Consider the following 8,752-nt stretch of genomic DNA (forward strand, 5'->3'; position numbering starts at 1 on the left):
AAAAATACAGTGACCAGAAAGGCAGGACTGTTCGATTCTGGGTGTTGAGAAGGAGGTGCTAAGAGGAGCCTCCAGCACATTTTAGGACATGTGCCATCCTGCCCAGTCGAGTTAAAGGAATGTAGTCGTCCCAACTGGTGATTTCGGGAAGTCACACCAGATGCTAAATTGAATTCACAAGTTCCTGTGTGATTAGGAACATGATACTTTGGTGCCCAAACCGGACTGAACTGGTGACAGTAGAGCTAAATGGTTTCCTACCATAAAGCAGCGATGCTCAAAGTTATTCTCCCTCTGCTACTTTCAGGCTCTGTTGCCAAAGTCACAAAAGGAACGTTTTTAAAACAGAAAAAACCATTTTCAGAGAAGGTTCAGGTCTTTCTTCTGTGGCTCCAACTGGCAATGCAAAAAAAAAAAAAAAGCAATGAATGCATGAGAGAACTGCAGCTGGATTTAAGAGAAACTTTGAAGAAAGGGTAAAACAAAAACAAAAAAAAACATCAGTTTGGTGCAAAGCCACTGAAACCAGGTAGCAAGTAGCACCAACCCCTCCCATCCTTCCATCAGGCATTATGAATTTAAGAGCCTTCAGTTGTGCAGCCATTTCCGAGTTTGCCTCCTAAGCTCACCTGTGTTCACAGTCCATGGAATCCAGAAGCCTCCGAAAGTTGGCAAAGAGGAAATATTCAACAGATTCACTTAGCAAATATTTGTTGTGTGTTTACCATGTTTCAGCACTGAGACATAGAGAATTACCATAACAATAATTGGCTTGGATATCAGCCCAATAACATTAACCACTGGACTATCAGTGGGGACCCCAGAGAAATGTATTCGATGTATTCAAATACATTCAATGTATTAAAAATATAAGTGATTTTCTACATTGTAATATTTTTTCCGTATTTCTTTGCTTTAGAAGTTAGATTAATATGGGCTGTAACCTTTTACTTGGAGCTCTGACAATCTGTACACAGCACTCAGTGGAAGGCTCATCAAGGTGTCTGTCCAGGCAGCTCAGTGGTAAAGAACTTGCCTGCCAATGCAAGAGACACAAAAGACATGGGTTCGATCCCTGGTTGGGGAAGATCCCCTGGAGGAGGAAATGGCAACCCACTCCAGTATTCTTGCCTGGAGAACCCCATGGACAGAGGAGCCCGGCAGCAAAGAGTTGGACACAACTGAGCATGCACACATGCCCTAGTTTAAACTTCATCCCTTCTGTCTCCTTATTGGTTTCTCCACCTTCAGTGTCTTGCTTTTAGCCATACCATGTGGCATTCAAGCTCTTAGTTCCCTGACCAACGATCCATTCTGTACTGCCTGCATTGGGAGCGTGGAATCTTAGCCAATGCACCACCAGGGAAGTCCTTTTAATCTTTTTTCCCCTCATTTCTTTTTTTACCTTTATTATATTTTTAAAGTCAAGTTTATAAAGGCAAAGTATATAAAAATAAAACTCACTCCCTTAAGTACAGTTTGATGAGATTTGCCAAATGTATATGGTTGTGTAACCACCACCATAATCAAAATACAATAGATTTCCGTCACCCCAAAAAGTTCTCAACCTTTTATAGCCAATCTCCTTTCCAGGTTTGGCAATCACTAACAATTTTTCTCTCTAGAGTGTTGCCTTTTAAAGAATTCTATGAAAATAAGATAATATATAACCTTTGTATCTGGCCACTTTGACTTAACATAAACCTTTTGATTTCATCCATGTTGTGGTTATCAGTAGCTCAGTCCCTATTGGTTTATCCATTCATCAGTTGAAGGACATTTTTAGTTTCCATTTTGATGATGCTATGAATAAACCTCTAGAAACATTCACAGGTGGGTCTCTGTGGGAATACTTCCTTTCTCTTATGTTAAGTAAATACATAGGAATGAAGTTATGGACCATATACAAAATGTATGTGGATGTTTGGCCTTATAAAAGTCTCTCAAACTGTTTTTCAAAGTGGCTGTATAATTTTATATACCAACCCGCAGTGGATAAGAGTTCCAATTGCTCTGTATCTTTATCAGGACTTAGTGTTGCCAGTCTTTTAAATTATCTAAGATATCTTTGCCTAAGCTAAGGTCATAAAAACTGTGTGTAAAATTGATACTATTCATTTCTTAAATGGTTGGTAAAATTCAAGTCATCTGGTCTGGAATTTCTTTGTGGAGAGGTTTTTAACTACAAATCCAATTTCTTTCATTCAGTTTCTTTAGTAGAAGGCTGTTCAGGTTATCTGTTTCTTCTTGAGTGGGCTTTAGTGGTTTGCGTTTTTCAAGAGCTGTCTATATGTGAACTATCAAACTTACTGGCATAAAGTCGACCATCATATATCCTCAGTATCATTTTAGTATTTGTAGTGGTGGCCCACTTTCTTTTGAAAAATTGCTCATTTGTGACTTTGTTGTTCTTTTTTTGTCAATCTGGCTAGAGATTTATCAATTTTATTGATCTTTTCAAGAAACAGCTTCTGGTTTGTACTTTATTTTCACCTGTTTTCTAGTATAGTAATTTCTGTTTTTATTTTTGTTATTTCTTTCCTTCTGCTTGCTTTGGGCTTAATTTGTTCTTGTTTTTTAACTTTTTTAAGGTGAAAGTCTAGGTTAACAGTTTGAAACCTTTCTTCCTTCCTAATATAAGCATTTAATGCTATAAATTTCTGTATAAGCCCTGCTTTAGCTGTAAGCTAGAAATTTAATATGTGTGTCAATAAATTTTACTCAAATGATATTTTAAAATTTTCTTTGTAATTTCTTCTTTAACCATGGGTTATTTAGAAGGGTAATGATTAATATGCAATATTTGAAGGTTTTTTCCTAGAAATATTTCTGTTATGACTTATAGTTTAATTTCATGTGATCAGAAAACTTACTTTGTATGAACTACTTTTCTCCTCAAAGCCACACTCTAAATGAAAAACATCTCTATGTATTGCTATGGAGTGGTCTCCAGAATACAGTGTGAATAAAGCAAGGTGGAGATATATCTCACATATGTTTTCAAATGGAAGGAAAGGCTACCCACTCCAGTATTCTGGCCTGGAGAATTCCATGGACTATATAGTCCATGGAGTTGCAGAGAGTCGGACACAACTGAGCAACTTTCACTTTCAAACCACAAATAAATAAGCAAAATGATTCCCTATGGAATGGATTGAAGGAACCAGGTAGAGATGAAGGGCAGAAACTAGAGTTCTCTGAAAACACTTTGTCTTGTAGATTTTACTTGGGAAGCATGATTATAAAGCAAAATTGAATGAAAGTAAGAGAAAAAGACAAAAACTCTTAAAACCAGAAACAAAAGGCTCCCAAAACTGTACAGATGGGCAAAATTTCTAAGCAAATACAGTGCTTTGTATTTGCTTAGAAAAATAAACAAATGTTTCATGTGGACCTTCTTAAAAGAAGTATTGTGGCTAAAGTTGGCAAACTAGTTTTTCTCTGGGAGCCAAAGAAAAAAGATGCAAACATAAACCCTAAATCTTAAAAAGGACATTTTTATAATGAGAAATGCCTATTTGCTCATTCTTCTCCTATATAAAAATTTTTTAATTTCTATTTTTCAGAAAGAAAGTAAATCTAATAAATCATTCCTCTGCTAAAAACCCTCCAAGGACCCTACTGCTTACCCAAACAAGCACAATACACATTCATTCTCTCAGTGCTATCTGAGACGATTTTTTTCTTCTTCTTCTTTTTTTTTTTTTTTGAGATGATTTTTAAGTGATCCATAGATAGATATTTTCTAAAATTTTAATTGTAACCCATTTGTTGTAAAGTGTATTATTAGAAATGTAAAACTAGTATAACAAAACTGGTTTGGGGGATATTATTGCTTAGGGCAAGATTAAGTAAAAAAGAGCTGATTTTAATATTAAGCAAATAATAAGACAGAGGGCATGGATATGGCAAAATGTTAAAAAAAAAAAAAAAAGAGTAGGGCAAAGATGTTTGGCAACAGTGACTGACAAGATGGAGTTCAAGTGTTCCGCAGGGCACCCAGGGTACTTTCCTCCCCAACCTCATTTCTTGCCACTTTTTGCCCTGCATCTTATGCCTCAGCCACAAACACCAAATATCACTGGTTTTCCACTCTCCAAAAGGTGTCTTGCCTTCCTAAGCCCACCTTTCCCTACTCACCTACTCTCTGAACTCCAGATTATCCTTTAAGGCAGCTCTCAGGCAGACCATGCATCTTGACTTCCACTCACTGCACTTATCTACAGTATCTGGGAACACTCTCTGTGTGTTTTTAACCCACAGGACTTTGAGCTCTCAGGGCGAGGACTGTCTTATTTATCTTCGTATCCCCAGTGGTAATACAATGATTATTAACTCACAAATGTCTTGCGTAAAACCTAGAGTGGGCATGGAATATGCTTAGTCATGAAACAGTAGCGCTGTTATTGAAGTCTCTTCTCTGTGCAAGGCACAGTAATGGAAATTGGAATCAAAGAACATGAATAAACTGTGCAGGGAGCTTACAGTGATCTCCTTTAACCCTCAGAATGATTTTATGGGTTAGGAATTATTCTCTATCTTAACAGATGAGAAATCTGAAGCTGAGTGGCAGCAATATAGTGTAATGGCTAGATGACTGATTTCTGCCATTCAAAAGCCTGCATTCAAATCTGTTTAATAGCTCTGAGTGGATTACTCAACTTCTCTAAATCTTGATTTCCTCTTCTATGAAATAGAATACTGATAACAGTACCTATCTCTTAGGGTTATTTTCAGGATTAAATGAGATAAGGTTGATAAGGCCACGTCAACAGTGCCTGGCCCACAGTATCTATTAAGCCTGTGTGTGTGTGTATACATATATATATCTCACATTTATGAAACCGTATATCACAATGAATATAACATAATAAACACAAAGTCTGCCTCAAGAATAGAAGACATAAGTAAATTTTATCCAAAAATAATAGAAAAGCAATTTAAAACTTCACACATGTTTTGAAAGTACCATAGAAGATTTCCTTTATAATACACAATGAAATGTCTATGAATATCCTCCTTATCCAGCATATAACTGCCCAAAACACTATGGATCACAGCATTCAACCTCCCCCAATCTTTCTCTTTCCATGTCTCAACCCCATCCCCACAAAGGAAAACAAAACCTTCTCTCAAACACACCCTGTGCTGGTTCTTTCACGTTTTGCCCATTTCATTTCATTTGCCAAACCCGTTATCTCCTTTCCCCAAGTAACTTGTAACCTTTCCATTGTGAATCAGTTTTGTTGTGAACTTAAAACTGGTCTAAAAAAAATTAAAACTCTATATTTTTAAGAAATCTTCAGAGCCTTCTCGGTGTATATGCTGCATCACAACTCTTCAGCATGGTCTGGGCAAAACCGACTGTATTATTCATTAGACTAGTAACTTCCTAAAGGAGGAAATGGCAACCCACTCCGGTTTCCTTGGGCTTCCCAGGTGGCTCAGATGGTAAAGGGTCTGCCTGCAATGCAGAAGACCCAGGTTCGATCCCTGGATTGGGAAGATCCCCTTGGAGAAGAAAATGGCAACCCACTCCAGTACTCTTGCCTGGAAAATTCCATGGACTGAGGAGCCTGGTAGGCTACAGTCTCCATAGGGTCGCAAAGAGTCAGACACAACTGAGCGACTTCACTTTCACTTTCTTTCACTTTCTGGTTTTCTTGTCTAGAGAATCCCATGGACAGAGGAGGCTGGCGGGCTCAAGTCCTTGGGGTTGCAAAGAGTCACACATAACCGAAGAGACTGAACAGGCATGCCTAACCTCTGCCTCACCACACCAACCCTTAACTTTACTCCGATCTTTTGAGTAAGGTTGAGATAGGAGATGGCAAAGGCAGACATCCTTGTTGGGCCGGACCTTATAAATGTTTCCTTTTCTTTCCATGCCTCATTAAGTTAACCTCCCCCAATCCCATACTTAGTAATGGAGGACACAGCTGCTCTCTCTGACACAAAAACCCCATGGTCTTTGCAAACTCTGTGAGGATAAAAGACAAAATGATTCAAAGTAGAGCTGTCTCAAACTATAGTGATGGGGAACAGATCAGTGGCTGCCGAAAGTGAGCGTGACTACACAGATACATCCCCGGGAACATTACATGGTGGTAGAACCGTTCTGTATTTTCACTGTGCTGCTAGTTACATGAATCTACACGTGTTAAAATTCATACAAAGTCCATTTACCTGTATGATGACTTTTTCTTTTTTAAAGCAAAGCTGTTTCAACACTTGGAAATTTTCTCCTATGCAATGTGGATACAATTGAAATTGACTCTAAAATTAAAAAGTAAAAAGTGTAAGCTGTCTTTCCTCTCTAGCAGAGCTGTACCCAAGGGTTAGCCCTTGGTAAAGCTGTCACTAAGCAAAGGCTCAGCTTTCTTTATAAAGAAACCTGAGAAAGAATTGATGCTTTTGAACTGAGGTGTTGGAGAAGACTCTTGAGAGTTCCTTGGACTGCAAGGAGATCCAACCAATTCTTCCTAAAGGAAAACAGTCCTGAATATTTATTGGAAGGACTGATGCTGAAGCTGAAACTCCAATACTTTGGCCACCTGATGCAAAGAGCTGACTCATTGGAAAAGACCCTGATGCTGGGAAAGATTGAAGGCAGGAGGAGAAGGGGACGACAGAGGACAAGATGGGTTGGATGGCATCACCGACTCAATGGACATGAGTTTGAGTAAACTCTGGGAGTTGGTGATGAACAGAGAGGCCTGGCATGCAGCAGCCCATGGGATCGCAAAGAGTTGGACATGACTGAGTGACTGAAGTGAACTGAAAGCAAAGTCTCCTCTTTTCCCTCCTCCTCCTCCTCCCTTTCTAAGCACCTACCTTCCTCTCCTGGTGCCCTCCCCTCACCCGAACTGCAAGCGGAGCACCCATGGCCTCATGCTGCCCTCCCCACCAAAGCACAAGCTCTGCTGTGTGCAACATCCAGGCCCACTGCCCTTGAACCCTTGCATTGGAGAGTTCCTCCTATTCAGCAACTATTTATCAGTACTTGTGGCCACCTGATTCAAAGAGCCGACTCCTTGGAAAAGACCCTGAGGCTGGGAAAGAATGGGGCAGGAGGAGAAGGGGCAACCAAGGATAAGATGGTTGGATGGCATCACCGACTTGAGGGCCATCAGTTTGAGCAAGCTCCAGGAGATGGTGATGGACAGGGAAGCCTGGAGTTGGGATTTCTCTTTCCAGTGCACGGAGTATGGGTTCGATCCCTGGTCGAGGAGCTGAGATCCCGTTTGTCTTGTGGCCAAAAATCCCAAACATAAAATAAAACTAATATTGTAACAAATTCAATAAAGACTTTAAAAATGGTCCACATCAAAAAAAATCTTTAGCATAAGAAAGAGTAAAAACTTAAAAAGTCTTCTGAAACTTCTCAGTATATGCTCTACAATTCTTCAAAACTGACTGTATTATTCATTAATAATGATAGTAACTATTACTATATATACAGTATTTATATATTAAATAATTAGTACTATAAACTTATATTGAATAATTATTACATTTTAAGTAGTATAGTATTAAAGTTTAAGTATTATAAATAATGATAGAATGATACACAAGAGTAGCTGCTAGTCTTTTTTGAAATTTTCTCATATGACAAGCACTATTCTTAGCGTTCCCTGTGGGCTGTTGTTGTCTAGTCACTAACTCGTGTCCAGCTCTTTGCGACTCCATGAACTGTAGCCCACCAGGCTCCTCTGCCCACGCAAGAATACAGGAGTGGGTTGCCATTTCCTCCTCCAGGGGATCTTCCTGAGCCAGGGATCGAACCCACATCTACTGCATTGGCAGGCAGATCACTGAACCACCCAGCAAGCAATGTGTTACCATGCTTAATTCTCTAACAATCCTAGCAGATGGATATTATCTCAGTTTTACAGGTGAGGAAACGGAGGCAAAGAAGGTTAAAGCAACTTCCTGTGATAGACACAGAGATGTTGCACCCGGAGGCCTGGTCATGTTGCCCACCTTCGAGGAACAGAGAGGTCAGCCTTCTGCCATCAGCTCCTTCAGGGTCAGCCACAAGTGCGGCGCACGCCTGGCCTGCGAGCCTACCCTTCCAGGGCAACACATACCAAACTTTAGCACAGTCTCTGTAAAACGGCCTGGCCATTTCAGCCCAGCGCAAGACATTGATAATCAGGGTTGGTTGAGGCTATGTCAGACCTGCAGCTCACTTCCATCCTGTTCTCCAGCCAGCCCTGCTTCTCCCCTGCCTTCATAAGTCCCGATCCTTCATAAACATCCTACACTCCAATCTCCATCTCCATGTGGGCTTCCAGAGGACGCAACCTCCAGCATTCAGCAAGGGTCATGAAGCTGCTAAGTGGTGATGCTTCTAAGCACTATGAGATGCTGTTCCCAGATAGAAAAACAAATACAGGACACTCTGAGAGCGATTGAACAAGGGCTGAAACTATTACTTGGAAAATCTGAAACTCTGCCTTTAATTTTTTGCTAGTTCGCTTCAGTCATGTCTAACTAAAGTCTTTGCGACCCTATATTGAGATAACATTTACATACCATAAAAATTCACCCTTCTCAAGTATACATGTGAATTGCTTTTAGCATATTTTCAAAGTCATGCAACCATCAACACTATCTAATTCGAGAACATTTCATCACCCCAAAAAGAAACCCTGTACCCTTGAGCAGTCACTCCCCATTTGTCTTCAGTTCTGGTCTTCCTGAACAATAATTAAACTATTCATCTCTTCGTGCCAGTGATGAGAATTTT

The 8,752-nt window shown here is 39.8% G+C and overlaps 1 non-coding gene across 1 annotated transcript; it reads left to right on the forward strand.

The window, feature by feature from the left end:
• The first annotated feature begins 5,433 nt into the window (after positions 1–5,433).
• TRNAC-GCA lies at positions 5,434–5,505 on the forward strand. The gene has a single exon. It is a non-coding gene; the product is annotated as a tRNA-Cys (tRNA).
• Positions 5,506–8,752: the final 3,247 nt, after the last annotated feature.

This window comes from Bison bison, unplaced genomic scaffold, assembly GCF_000754665.1.
Source record: "Bison bison bison isolate TAMUID 2011002044 unplaced genomic scaffold, Bison_UMD1.0 scf7180017864050, whole genome shotgun sequence".
Taxonomy (NCBI): domain Eukaryota; kingdom Metazoa; phylum Chordata; class Mammalia; order Artiodactyla; family Bovidae; genus Bison; species Bison bison.